The sequence below is a fragment of the Ursus arctos genome, unplaced genomic scaffold (genome assembly GCF_023065955.2).
Source record: "Ursus arctos isolate Adak ecotype North America unplaced genomic scaffold, UrsArc2.0 scaffold_5, whole genome shotgun sequence".
Taxonomy (NCBI): domain Eukaryota; kingdom Metazoa; phylum Chordata; class Mammalia; order Carnivora; family Ursidae; genus Ursus; species Ursus arctos.
Window position 1 is genome coordinate 54,754,925 of NW_026623067.1, and position 15,548 is coordinate 54,770,472.

General features: G+C 40.1%; 1 long non-coding RNA gene across 1 annotated transcript in view; it reads left to right on the forward strand.

Moving 5' to 3' along the window:
- The window catches only part of LOC123001044 (uncharacterized), a 420,245-nt gene that overhangs the window by 324,857 nt on the left and 79,840 nt on the right, over positions 1-15,548 (forward strand). The window lies entirely within an intron of this gene.

A 15,548-nucleotide genomic window follows, 5' to 3' on the forward strand; every position in this document is an offset into this window, starting at 1 on the left:
CACCTCCCTCAGTCGTATCAGTGGCACTGTTGTCCCCAGAACGGCAGCTTCGGTATCATCACCCAAGAACTTGGTGGGAATTCAGAATCTCTGGCCCTGTTTCAGACATACTGAATCGTAAACTCCTGGCGATGTGTGTTGTAACAAACTCTCTGGCGATTCCGACGCGCACTAACGTTTAAGGGCTGCTGCAGTACCTCTCTGCTTCTCACAGCATAATGGGCAGAAGCACTAGCATCACCAGAGGACTTGTGAAAATGCCAAATCTTGGACCCCAACTCAGACCAACTGAGGCAGGTTCTGCATTTTTACAAAATCCCCAGGATATTCATATGTACAGGGAAGTTTGAGAAGCCATGCCTTGTGTCTGGTTCAACATGGGCTGTGTGCTAGAATCACCTGTGGTGTTTTTGTAAAAAAAAAAAAAAAACTTATGAAGCCCCAGAGATTTAAACTGACTTGATATGAGATGTAGCCTGGGTGTTTAGATTCTTAAACCCCCCGCACATAGTTCTCGTCTGCAGCAAAGTGTGAGCACCATGGCCTTAGGTCTTGCTAGACTGGGAAACTAAATATTCTATTTCTCAACTATTTTATGTTTTCAGATAACCTAACTTCCACCAAGTAATTCATATCTGGGCATGATTCAAAAGGCATTTGTGAAATAGTCTGACTCTATGTTACTATGCAGTTACGGTTTTCCTATGGAAGCAGTTAAGGGACCCCACTGTTCATCCCTAGTTTCCTGGACATCAAGAGGTAGGGGATCCATTTTACTGGGGTGGAGCTGAGCAGAGGTGCAGTAGATCGAGGGCCTGCAGTGGGAACAGAAGCTCCCTGATTTCCTAGGCATCTGGTGAAGATGGGAAATAGTTGTCCTGTGGAGAAGCTTTTTCAGTGTTATTCCACAAATCATCTATGCATCTACCCATTTTGTAGGCATTTAATTCCTTTTAAATCCTTTACCACTTAAAACAACCTGAGTGGTTTCATTATCTGCTAGTGAATTCTCACTGATCCATCTGTGTAAGGTCTGAATTCATCATTGATCATGCCTGAATTGAGCTATGTTTTGTGTCTGTAATATGAGCCCCTTTCTTTCCATTTAAAAATTGGATTTTTGTCCATCAGAAACAAAAATTAGTCATAAGAAAACTACTCTGCAATCCAAACTTATGATCCTCGTTAAGAACAGCTCTCTTTCTAAATGTTATCCCCACCCTTCCCACCAGTATGCATCCCTCCCAAGCTTGAGTGTTCAGATCATATTTGTGATAAATATAAAATCTTGTGTACTGACACTTGCCCCATCCAAGTCTTAAAAGCCCTTCCCATTTGGAAAGGCAAGAGTGATTCCTTTACTGCCTGGATAAGAAATATGAAATTATTTTTTTCCACTTATTTCAGGAGTCAAAAGCAAACATGAGTCTTACCCTATAAATTCATAGATCTACTTTATATCTACCGAAGAAAGAGAACCAATTTTATTTTCAAATGATATTTGTGATGACCACAGTTTGTTTTTTTTATATTAGGCATCTCTGATTTTTCAAGAGTATTTTCTGCACAGAAAGGATTATAATTTCTTTTGGTGTCAGAAACTGATGGTCCAGCCAGGAGACAGATGGGAAGATAGAAAGCAGGGAAAGGGAGGATGTGGAAGAGGAAATGCCCAGCATGACCAAAGCAGCCACAGAGTCCCTCCACATATAAGATAGAAGTTGCCTATAGGCAACGCCACCCTGCGTTTTAAATGTAATTTAGAATTTTCCAAGTGTTCTTAGATGTTTCCTTCTAGGTTGGTGGTTGGAAGTTATTAAACCATTCTCCAAAAGCTGTTTAGATGGAATCCCCTACATAGGGATGAATGACCATTCTTTACGGGATTTTCACACAGTGACTTTTATTCTACAGAAGCAGAGTAGCTAGGGTCAATGGGCCATCCTTAACAAGACCGTCTCAAGTGCTTTTTTGTAGATTATCTCACTGCCTTTCCAAAACTGGGCTGTGTTGACCAGAGTAGGTGGGTCGTAACAGTTTCCTACTTGGGCTCTCCAAATAAGGAGGCTTCCTCCCCCATTACTTTTGATCTTTCTTTGAAAATCATCTCAAAGAGTAGCCCCCAGAATACATCAGCTTCACCCCCAGGTGGTGCTGGGATATGTGCAGTTAGACTTACATTTACAAGGGAGATGGGACCAAGACAAATATGACCTTTGTGAAGCCAGGTTTTGCAGATATATAATCATTAAAGATCATCTTCATCTACAGTGGGTCGAACCTAGATCCCACATGGAGGTTGACACACTTAGAGACACGGCTTTATTTACACTCTCCTTCCTATTTAGTGAGTGTTTATCATGTCTCATTTGTTGTTGGTTTTATGCATTTTTCTTTCACTGCTTGTGGAGGTTTGTGGCTTGCCTTTTAACTTTGCAAAAGTTTGGTACAAAGGAAATTTAGAACACCAAGACGTTTTCCAAACAATTTCAAAATGAACTACGTCCCCAACTAATTTGATTTGTAGGAAGGAAAGAACAAAGTCTTGTTAACAGAGAGCTCTAAAATATAATTACTCACACGTGCAAACATGTCTAAGCGTGGGTTCGCAGCAAATGCTTATCATGCAGTACTTTCTTGCTCTGACTGTTGCCCATTAAAAACCTCCTGTGCCATATGCAGGTGTGATTATACAGCCAACTGCCAATTCTCACTGGCTCAAGGATCCTTTTAAAAATGTCCAGATGGATATGAATGTCGAATTTGGCAGTTAAATTATAGAGCCCAATATATCTCTTCTAAGTACTAGGGCACTGAAGCAAAGTATCGATGTTTTCCTCCACTCCTAACTAGATTTGAAAAGAACCGTTTGGCTTTTCAGCTGGGAATTATATTTCCTCATTCTTCTGAATCTCAGGATAAAGTTTGTTAGGACTTTTATCACTTTCTTCAGTCCACGTATCTTATGAACAACATCAGAAACTTTTTTTTGTTTTTTTGTTTTTTTGTTAAGCTCCAAGTCAGTCAGAAACTGGCTTTTGAGGTGACTTGGTACATTTAAACAAGTGCGCAGTGGAGGGGAAATAAAGCGGTGGCATTATAGCTCCCCTGGGCAGCTCCCCAGAGCCTTCCATCTACCCTTCAGAGAAATGGTTTATAGGAAAAGGACAGGAGAATAGAGGGACAGAAGGGCATCTCCTTGATTCTTGATGATATGAATCACGAACACAAACATCTGTGCCCTCCGAGAGAACAAGGCTCAGCGGCAATTTGTTACCAGCACTGCTGTGGAAAGCGCCATAAAGATCACCGTCACTACTTCCCTTGCCTAGATTGGAAGGCCTCGGTAGTAGTCAGGAAATTCCAGGCAACTGGTCACCTTTTCAGAAACTTGTGAGGCTGATAGCATGGGTTTGCCTCACCTAATATGCTATGCTGGGCCTCCTTGAAGAGCACCTGCAATGCATCCCTAGAACGTGGCGCATGGTAGGCCTCTTCACAGGATGGCTCAGTGGGACCCTGCCGCATGATAGACCCAGCATAGCATATGTAGGGGGTATGGCAAGCGGAGGCATGGGGAGTGTTTAAAGAACAGGGTATGGGGAGAGGGTAAAAGGAAAAAAAAAAGTGTTTTTATATTGTGCCTGGCTCAGTCCAGGTGTAAGGCAACTATGGAACAGTATTTGTAGTGATGGCTTGAAGTGGGGTAGGGGGGGTAGTAAGCTGTCAAGTGGTCCAAGATTCCCATTGTCACCAGCCAGACGACAGCCAAACTTCACTCTTGCATCTTTCATATTTGGAAATAAGGTCAGAATACGCATTTTAGATGAAATGTAACAGGCAAAATAGAAAATTTGGAGTCCTGTAATTTTAAGTGTAACCAGTGACAGTAGACAGAGAAAGCAGGTTAATAGACTACAAGATTAAAGTAGTAACCTCACGTTTTCTGGCCTGAAGGTGAATTCCCTGCAGGCAGATTCTCTCTGAACAACCTACCCCATCTGTTTCTTTCTTATGTAATTTGGACAGATTACATACTTATTTCATTTGAGCATCACAAAAGTGGATACTCAAGGCTAATAGACGTCTCAAATGTAACATGCCTCAAGTTGAACTCCCGATCCAGCCCTAAAGCCTGTGTTCTGTCTCACTGATGGCAAGTCCAGCCTTCCCATTACTCAGGCTGAAAACCTCAATGTCATCCTGATTCTTCACTTTCTCTTTCACCCTACATCCAGTTCTTCCAAATAACCTCCTTCTTCTGTCTTCAAAATACTGTTGATCACTCCTCCTGTTACTACTGTGCACCTGCGTGAACATCATCTCCCCTGTTTCACCACACTAGCCTCTGACTGACATCTTTGTGATTCTAGCCTCGATTCACAGCCAGAGGAGCCTTTCAGACATAAATTAGGTCAAGTTACTCCTTTCTGCTACACTTTCCATTGGCTTCCTATTTCACTCAGAGTAAAACCCACATCCTCCTCAGGCCCCCATACCTCTAATGACCTGGCTCATAACCTCATCCCTTACAGGCCTCCCCCTCCCCCTGAAATCCTTGTTCTTTAAACACTCCAGACATGCCACCATCTTAGGGCCTTGCCCTGCTGTTCCCTCTGCCTAAAATGCTCTTCCTACACAGCTGACTGCCTTGTTCCCGCACTGGATCTTTTCTCAGATGTTACCTTCTTAATGAGGCTTGCCCTGACCATCTCCTTTGTTATGATAACAGAGCCTCTCCAGCACTCCCAACCCCTAGTAACACCTTACTTGTTTTATTTCTTTTCTCTTGACTACTTTACACTTTTAATCATCCTGAACCGTTTACTTATTTGTTATGTTCACCGTCTATCACCCCAAGTAGACTGGAAGCACCATGAAGGCAGGTTTTTTTCCTCTGTTTTCATCACTAATGTATCCTAACTGCCTGGAACAGTGCAGGCACATAGTGGGTGCTCAATAAATATTTGTCAAATGAATGAAGTCATCTCAGTCATAATGTCATCAGACTATACTTTTATATTCCAGGAATGTTTATGAAGAGTTTGCATATTTTCATGGTATCATTTAAGCCACACAAAACCCCTGTGTGATAGGCATTGCTGCAGTCCCAATTTAAAGAATGAGAAGCAAATGCAAGAGATTTGAAGAACCTAAGTGAACCCAACAAGGAAGTGCTAGAGCCAGGATGGAAACCTAGGTCTCTCCTACTATAGAGCCCAGGTTCCTCAGCCCTGCTCTCTCTCTCAGATCTCACTTCTGTGACTCTTCCAAATAACTGTGGCCCCTTCATAGAGTCATTCTCTCTCTCTTAACTCAAGAGATTCCAGTGTTCTTTCCCACTGTTAACAAGTTTAGAAAGGAATCTGAGGTGCCTGGTGGCTCAGTTGGTTACGTGTTTGCCTTTGGCTCAGGTCATGATCTTGGAGTCCCAGGATCTGAACCCCACCTTGGGCTCCCTGCTCAGCGAGGAGTCTGCTTTTCCCTCTCCCTCTGCTCCTCCCCCTGCTCTTGCTCTCTCACTCCCTCACTCTCTCAAATAAATAAATAAATAAAATCTTAAAAAAAAAAAAAAGGTGGCAGGATACAAGATCAATATAAAACATTCTATTGTATTTCTATATACTAGCAAGGAAGAATCAGAAATTTAAGTAAAACATTTCAATAAATAGTATCAGAAAATGAAATACTTAGGGATAAATCTGACAAAAGATGAGAAAGAGCTGCACACTGAAAACTGCAACACTACGCTGAGAGAAATTAAAGAATGCTTGAGTAGATGGAGAGATACATCACATTCATGAGTCAACTACTCAGTATTGTTAAGATATCATTTGTTCCCAAATTGATCTGTAAATGCAATGCAATCCTGATCAAAATCTCAGTAGTTAGCAAGCTAATTCTAAAACTCACATATACAAAAAAAAAAGAGCCTAGAAATAAACCCACCCTTTTACGGTCAATTAATCTATGACATAGGAGGCAAGAATATACAATGGGAAAAATACAGTCTCTAATTAATGGTGCTGGGAAAACTGGATAGCCACATGCAAAAGAATGAACCTGGACCACTTTCATACACCATACACAAAAATAAATTAAAAGTGCATTAAGTACCTAAATGTGAGACCTGAAACCATAAAACTGGAAGAGAACACAGGCAGTGACTTCTTTGACACTGGCCATAGCAACATTTTTATAGATGTCTCCTCAGATGAGGGAAACAAAAACAAAAATAAGCTACTGGGATTACACCAAAATAAAAAGCTTTTGCACTATGAAGGAAACCATCAACAAAATGAAAAGGCGACTTGAATAGGGGAAGATATATACAAATGATATATCTGATAAGGGGTTAATATCCAGAATATATGAAGAATTTATGCAACACAGCACCAAAAGAAAAAACAAAAACAAAAAATCCAAATAATCTGATTTAAAAATTGTCAGAGGACCTGAATAAACATTTTTCTAAGGAAGACATACAGATGGCCAATAGACACATGAAAAGAGGCTTAATGTCACCATCCATTAGGGAAATCAAAACCACAGTGGAATACTGGCTTACACTTGTCAGAATGGCTAGAGTAAAAAAGACAAGAAATAGCAAGCATTGCTGAGGTTGTGGAGAAGAGGGAATCCTGGTGTGCTGTTGATGGGAAGGTAAATTGGTATAGCCACTATGGAAAGCAGTATGGAGGTTCCTCAAAAAGTTAAAAATAGAGATGCCATATGCCCCAATAATTTCACTACTGGGCAATTTACCCAAAGGAAACAAAGACACTAATGAGAAGAAAATATATATATGCACCCCTATGTTTATGGCAGCATTATTTGCAATAGCCAAGATATGGAAATATGGAAGTTGCACAAGTGTCTATCGATAGATAAATGGATAAAGAAGATGTGGGATGGATACACACACACACACACACACACACACACAATGCACTATTACTTGGCCATAAAAAAGGATGAGATCTTGCCATTTATGACGATGCGAGTGGACCTAGAGGGTATTATGCTAGTGAAGTAAGTCAGTCAGAGAAAGACAAATACCATATGATTTCACTTGTATGTGGAGTCTAAAAAACAAAACAAATGAATAAGCAAATAAATGAGAAGCAAAATCAGACCTATAAATACAGAGAACAATCTGATGATTGCCAGAGGGGAGGAAAATGGGGGAATAGGCAAAACGGGTGCAGGAGAGTGAGAGATACAGGCTTCCAGTTGTAGAATAAGTCATGGGGGATGAAAGGTACAGCACAGAGAATATAGTTGATGGTATTGTGGTAGCATTATGTAGTGACAGATGGTAGCTATACTTGGGGTGGGCATAGCATAACAAAGTTGTCAAATCACTATGTTACATATGAAGCTATTGTAACATTGTGTGTCAGCTGTACTAAAAAAGCTCACATGTAAATGCAAAGGATGTAACATAGACAAAACAACTTTGACAAAAAGCTCAAAGTTGGGAGACTAACATAATCACATTTTAAGTCTTAATATAAAGCTATGGTAATCAAAGTGCTGAATTATTGGTATAAAGATTGACAAATGCAGATCGATGGAACAGGACAGAGAGTATGGAAATAGACCCACCATACACATGGACAGCTGATTTTTGACAAAGTGTAATGGCAATTTACTGTAAAGAGTAGCCTTTAAAAAATTGGATATTCATATACAAAGAGATAAATAAATTCAATCCACAACTCACACCATATACAAACAGAAACTCAAAATGGATCACAGACTTAACCACAAAACCTAAAATTATAAAACTTCTAAAAGAAAACGCAAGTGGAAACCCTTGCGACTTTGAGTTAGTCAGAGATAAGTTAGCTGTGACAGCAAAACACAGTCCTTAAAAGAAGGAACTGGTAAGTTGGATTTCATTAAAATGAAAAACTTATGCTCTTGGAAGACACTGTTAAAAGAATGAAAAACAAGTCACACACTGGGAGAAAATATGTGCAAATCTATATCTGATAAAGGACTTAAATGCATACTTAAAGCACTCACCAAAATCCATAATAAGAAAATGAAAGACCTAGCTAAACAGTGGGCAAAAGATCGGAACAGACCCTTCACCAAAGAATGTATACAGAGCGCACATAAGCACATGAAAAAGATATTCAGCGTCATTTGTTACGAGGGAAATGTAAATGGAGAACACAAGACAATACCAGTACATACCTATTGGAATGACTGAAATTAAAAAGACTAATCATATCCAATATTGGTAAAGATGTGAAGCAACTGGATTCTCATTCACTAATGGTGGGAATGTAAAATGGTACAACTGCTTTGGGAAAGTTTAATGGTTTCTTTGAAATTTAAACATGTGCCACTTGCTCTGTCCGCTCAGCTTGCGTTTACCCAAGAGAAATGAAAGCGTGTCCTCCAGAGATTTGAACATGAGCAATCATAGCCAAAACTGGAAATGACTGAACAGATAAGTAGGTGAACAGATAAGTGAGCTGTGGTTTATCTGTATGCTGGAATACATTTCAGCAGTAAAAAGAAATAAAGCTATAGTATAAAATATAATATGGATGAATCTCAAAATACACTGCATGTAAAAAGCCAGATAAAAATAGTATGTTCCCTTTATGTTAACAGTTAGAAAATGTAGAGTAATGGTCTGCCAGGTGGATGGTCGCCTGGAGGTGGGAGTGAAGAACTGGGAGGGAGGGTTTACAGACAGGTATGAATCAGCTCCTGCTGGTGATGGATATGTTCACCATCCTGGTTGTGGTGCTGGTTCTATCCGTGTAAACATACGTCAGAGCTATCAAGCTATGTTTTAAATATGGAAAGATTAATATATGTCAGTTATACTTCAGTATAGCCTTGTAAAAGGATAACAAAGGGAACCTCTTTCCACTTACATTCTCTTGCTGACTCTTCCTTAGTGTATAGTTAGAACGGGAAGTGAGGCTCTTATTTTCCTTGTATGATAGTAGCTTCCTCTGTGAACTCTCCTGTAAGATTTTATAGGCTTTAGATTATTTCACTCTTCTTACTTCCACTCCCTTGTTTTCATCTCCCTCCTTTCTTTTTCCATGCCAAGGATATCACTTAACGCCCTCTGTATTCATTCTGCCCCTGCCAGCTTCTTCCAGAAGATGGTTGCATCTCTATGCATTCTTATAAACATTGGAGGGATTGCCTTTTCCCAGAGTCATGACATACTCCTTGGGGATTCTCAGGAAGAAGCCAGAGGAACTAGATCCTTCCCACTACATGTGAGGACATGCCAAGAACTGTCCTTTAGGTTTTTCCATCCTTTCCCTCCATTCAGCTGCTGGACTCTAAGACAAGGTCTTGGAGAGATGCTCCCTTTCCCACATTTGCTGCTGCCAGAGGGAATGGAGCCAGCCTCCCACCCTTCTCTGGTCTCTGTTTTTCATGCCTCGCACCTTTGTGTTACCAGTGGGTGAGGCAGTGTGAGCAGGTAAGAGTTAGTAGTTTCTTCCATCAAGCCCCTACAGAAAGTCTCTACAAAGTTCTATGCCCCAGCTAAATGAGTGGTTGAGAAGTTAGCAAAAGGAGTTTTGGAAGAGAGACTGATGTTTAAAACAAAAGCCATGCTAAAAATGAAGACTAGGTTAGACTGACTTTAGACACGCATTTCCTTACCCCTTCCTATGTAGGCTGGGAAGAAGCTAGCAAGTTCAGACAGATGGTACCATATCACACTAAAAGAACACATTATGTATTTTTAGGGTCTTTTCTTCCTGTGAAAGCTATACAATGAAACCTAATGCCAATTTTGCATGTAAAATTCCACTGCTTTTTTTAAAAATTTATTTTCTGGCTTATACTTTTTATTGTAGAGTTAAAAGTTGAAAAGTAAGAGATAACTTACAGTGAAGTATTCTTTCACTTAAGGAATCCAACAGTTACTATGTTTCTTAATGTGTCTTAAAATAATAGCACCATTTTTCATGTGTCATCTTTCTCAGTTTGTAAGGTGCCACTTGTGTGATATGCTTCAGAGGAAGCTAGGGTATTACTCTTGAAGCTCTGGTTTGGAGAAATGAAAAGCACGTGGGCTTAAAGTAGATACATGTTTATGTCTTGGTCCTGCCAGTCAGTAGCTGAGGGGCATCGAGCCTTCTTCATAGGTATCACGTAGATTGGGGTTGACAAATACGTTCTGTAAAGGGCCAAATAATAGTTTAAGCATTGTAGGAACGACGCCTCTGTTGCAGCTTCTACTCAGTGCCGTGGTTGTAGCAGGAAAGCATCCATAGACAGTAAACGAATGGGTGTGGCTGTGTTCCAATACACTTTTATTCACAGTCACAAGCCACGGGCCACATTTGGCCCATGGCTGTAGTTTGCTGACCCCCGATACAGATCATGCTACCTTCCTCCCGGCATCGCCACGAGGGCTGCATGCTGTATGTAAAGTGATTAGAGCAGGGGCAGGCATGACAGCAGATCTAAGAGTCCATTCCCTCATGCTGTGCCTCTGTGAGTCCCTGTGCTGCCACCTGTGACCCCCGTTACGATGTACTCGGCTGAGGGGACGTGTCTGTCAGCAGGGCATCAGACCATTCAGGAGTTTCTCTTTGCATCCTTCTAGCTGTGTATGGAAGTATTTTCAAAGCTCTGAGCACAGTATGAATGCCAATTGTTGTTTGGCTGTTGTGTTTTTGTTTTTCGTGTTTTTTTTTTTTTTTTTCCTTCCTGGTGTCAGGGCAAGGAAAGGGGAAAGCATTCCCAGAGGAAATGACCCCTGGGCCCAAGGCAGCCTCTTTATGAAATCTTCCTGTAGAGTTTTGAGAAAAAGCAGAACTGATTGGACAGTGTCTTTCCCCCCTTCTGGATGGGTTTTTTGATTTTGTGATATAGAGGGTCAAGGTATATTTAAGATTTTAGCTTGAGAAAAAGGTGGCACGTTCGAATGATTTCTGTTTCAGCTTCAGCCCAGCGTGGCAAGATAAAGATTTACAGGAAAATTGCTGTTGCATTTGAATTGGTGGCGAGAAGTAGAATCTGCTCTATCACTGGTTTAGAGAATAACCCTAAAAGTAAAATTTGTTGGGAGTCTTTTTTTGTATTTTAGAATGTGATGCATTTCTCCCTTACAGTATTTGGAAAATGGAGGAAAGTATATAGGCATCAAACAAACTAAGAAACACAACCCAGCAAAGCATCCCTCTCCCTCTCAAATGTTGACATTGGGTCTTTTACTCCTTCTCATCTTTTACATATGATGGAGACTCTCTGAAGCATTTTAGTTTACGAAATTGGAATCATCCCGTATGTTCACAGGGTTACATCCGTAGGTCGTTCTTCTCACAATATCAGCGTGAAGCGAACACATTCCCGTGTCTGCAAAAACTTTTTATGACATCGTTTTTAATGGCCGCAGAGGATTCCGAATGTTGAGATAACACATTTATTTGGAGGCTGATCTTTCGAGACTGCCCTTTAGGAACTTTAACTCCTCCTTAGCTCCTTTGTCAGAATTGGAAAAAGGAAAAGAGAGAGACAGAGAGGGGGACAGGGAGGGAGTGAGGGAGAGAGAGACGGATTAAGACGCAAATCAGTTCATTTGTCTCCTTTTTAAAGTGGCCAAAGGTTTGGTGCAGGAGAATCGTAAAGCAACATGATAGTCCTTTCCAGCTGAGTCAGAGCTGCAGCGAGCGGCTGAGCAGGAGTCCGATGGGGCAGCCGGCAAGTAGAATCCCCCTGTCAGCGTCAGTGGCCTGCCTGTGCTAACTGGGGCATTGCCTCAGCCACACGGCTGCATGGTGACAGTTCAGGAGTTGACAGCATGTGTTCATATTGCAGCACCACCACATGCATGCCCCATCTTGATTAATTGGGTTGCTTCATCTTAGACATTCTCCTGTCACAGAACATTCCGTGCTTGTGCCAGCGATAATGAGTTACCCCAGGGATAACCTCTTCAGAACTAATAAATCTGTAACTCTTAGAGTAGTCAATACATCAGCCCTCGTCTAAAGATACAAAGCGATACATGAATAACATTTAATATTATAACATTTGTGTCTGGATGGGTATGACACACTGTATGTTAGCAATTAACCCCTTTGTGGCATTAATGAATGAGATTAGAGTTGGATTTAAGGATTTGTTAAATGACAAAGTCCAGTGACCTTAATTCCTCTAATCTTATCTGACCTAGATGAAAGAAATGCATTTCTAGCACATAAAACAGTAAGAATTGTTACTTTAATGCATAAACTGCTGCCTGGATCTTCATGTTAAAAACAAAAGTGGAATGAGAAATAGTGAAACCTCGACTAATTTATACATAAATCTCTAAAAAGAAAATTAAAGGTACCTCAAATCTGGGCCACATAGCATCTCCCTTCAGTCCTCTAATTTCTAAATAAAAATTGCTTTCTTGCCCCGATTATTTACCTACCCACTGTGAAGACAACAGATGATGAAAAAAAAACTTGCAGAGAGAAAGTAAAAAAAAAAAAAAAAAAAAAATCCATGATCTGATTACACAGATATAACCAATGTTCACATTTTGGTTTATTTCCTTCCAGCACATTTTCTATTAAATATATATATATGCTTTTCTAATATAATATATATATGTTTATTTTCTTAATATGTAGGAATGGGAGCATGTTACACATATTTTTAATAATACTCTCTTTTTAGGATAAACAATATGTCTTGGGCCAGTATTGTTCTTCCTCCCTTTAGAACACAGAGACTTAATTGCCTTTGTTTGTCTTCAGAGCAGCTGCTCCCACCCCAACTTCTTGAGGTCTGTCCCCAGACTCACTGCAGAAGACAATACAGCCTCCCAGAGCCTACTTTCCTCACTGTGCATGAAGCCCACCACATAGCCCATTGTTAAAGATTTCACTGCTAATTAAGTAGGAAAACAGATGATAGAAAAATAGCCACCATGGTAGGTTCTGTAGGTCTGACGTAGTTAGACCTTCCTGGTTCCCTGGCAGGGTGGTCCCTGCATGGCAGGAAAGGCTTGTTTGTCATCTTTGATCATGGGTAGAAAGCTCATCATACTCCCCCTCACTTAGGCCTTTTCCTACCTTCAGCTTCTATAGATCAGTGATTCTCAGGCTACCTGGGAGAAGATCCAGTTGCTTTTTGTTTTGTTTTGCTTTTAAATATTCTTTTTTGGGGATAAAATTAACATCATATAAAGTTCAGCCTTTTGCCACTGTAAGTGTACAGGTCAGGGTCATGAAGTACATTCAGTGTACCTTCAAATACATTCACTGTACATTCAAGGACTCTGTTGTGCAACTATCACCACCATCCTTCTCTAGGACATGTTTCATTTGCCCGAACTGAAACTCTGTACCTGTTAAACAATAATTCTCCATTCTCCTCTTTCCCCGGCCCCTGGCAACCACACTTGTACTTTTTGACAGTTTGATTGCTAAATGCCTCGTGTAAGTGGAATCATACAGTATTTGTCCTTTTGTGAGTAGCTTATTTCACTTAGCATGATGTCTTAAGGTTCATTCAAGCTGTGGCTTATGCCAGAATTCCCTTCCTTTTAAAGCTGAATAACATTCCGTTGTATGGAATATACCACATTTTTAAATCCATTCATTCATCAGTGGACACTTGTGTTGCTTCTACCTTTTAGCAATTGTGAATAATACTGCTTTGAATGTGGGTGTACAAATATCTGTTGGGGTCGTGGCTTTCAGTTCTTTCAATCCAGTGAAATTGTTGGATCATGTGCTAATTCTGTTTTTCATTGTTTGAGGAACCACCATACTGTTTTCTATAGAGTCTGTACTATTTCACATTCCCATTAGGGATGGCGGTTCCAATTTTTCCCTTGCCAAGACGTGTTATTTTCTGGGGGCCTGTTGTTGGTATTGTTTTTGATAGTAGCCATCCCAGTAAGTATAAGGTGGGTATATTATTGTGGTTTTGATTTGCATTTTTTCTAATGATTAGTGACTTTGAGCATCTTTTCATTTGGTCATTCGCCATTTGGGGATCTTCTTTGGTGAAATGTCTCATTTGCTCACTTTTAAATCGAGTTATTTGTTTTGCTTTGCTTTGTTTTTTAACTTCACTTCCATTATAAATTGATACTTTTATAAAATACGGTAAAATTACTATCTGTGAATTACTGGACACCAAAATGAAGGATGTTAAGTCCTAGGACATCTATTTGTAGCCATAATGGTGTGATAGGCATCGATTTTCCCTTCCACCTTAAATGATTAGGAAACCAGCAAAATATATAAAACAGTGGTTTTCACATATTGGACAAAAGTCCCTTTACGTGTATGATTTCCTTTCACGGAAGGGAAACAAACAAGGTGAGTCCTGCTTGGAGGCAGCCCAAAAGCACACCTTGAGAAGGTCAAACTGATCTGTGGTTATGTACCTGCATTTCCGAACAAAGTTGACTGTTGTGTAAAGGAATATGGCTAAAGCCAGCACCCGGCAGTGGAAATTCATACTCTCTACAATCCAATTTAAAAAATCACCAGGTATGCAAAGAAGTAGGACATATGATCTATAAGCAGAAAGAAAAATCAACTATTAGAGGATGAGCTATAATAAAAAGTGAAACAGAAAAACATGACACAATATTTAAAAATATTAAATTTAATAGATAAAAAAGTACTTCATCAGATTGCTATAATAGTTTCTGAATGTTTACTCCCAACTTCTGTATATATGGCTCCATAGACTGGTGACATTTCACAGGCCATCACCCAGTCCATAGAGAACATCTGCTGTAGCTCTGCTTAGACCATTTTTTTTTTTTCTTAACTCCCAGCAGATTGACTTGGATATGTGGTTAGGGCAAAAACTACTTTTGACTACATTGCCATACAAGAACGTTGTGTCTCTAAGTGAATTACGTATCTCAAGGAATTCCAGACAGAGCGGCTCCCACTTCAATGGGTTTCCAGCACTGTGCCAGACCCTGAGGGAACACCTGAGGTGTGGTCCTCAGAGTGAAGTGTGGCGGGGAAATTTATGAGAAGGCTAATTAACACTGTCATTTTAGATAAGTAGAGGCACGAGTTTTTAAGTAAAACCCTTCTGAGCCTAATCATTTCTTATTTTAGCATAAACTTTAGAGGAAACTGTACTTAATCTTTCTGGGAATAGGTCCTGAGTTCACAAGATGCTGAGAACTAATTATTGAATGCACTGAATTGTATGCATATTGTAACTGCACAGTTTAAAGACATGATGGGAAGAGCCATCCTGGAACTCTCACCAGCTAACTCTGTGAGGCAAATGTCCATGGACACATTGTTCCAGAAGAGAATGGAGTGTTTTAGGTTCTGTTAATTAGCAGCTTTCCTTTACAGTCTTGAAGATTGCTGCTCAGCCTGTCCAGGTCACTAGTCAACTAATAAACATTAACTATCTATACATGTCTATGCATGTTTACTTATTCTTTCATTCATTCAGATCTGCTCAAGAAATGTATAGTATCTGAGGGATTAATCTAAAAATTACACAATTGGCCTTTCTAAATTAAAAGCTCTGATGTGATTTTACAGAATATAGCACTGTTGTATTCA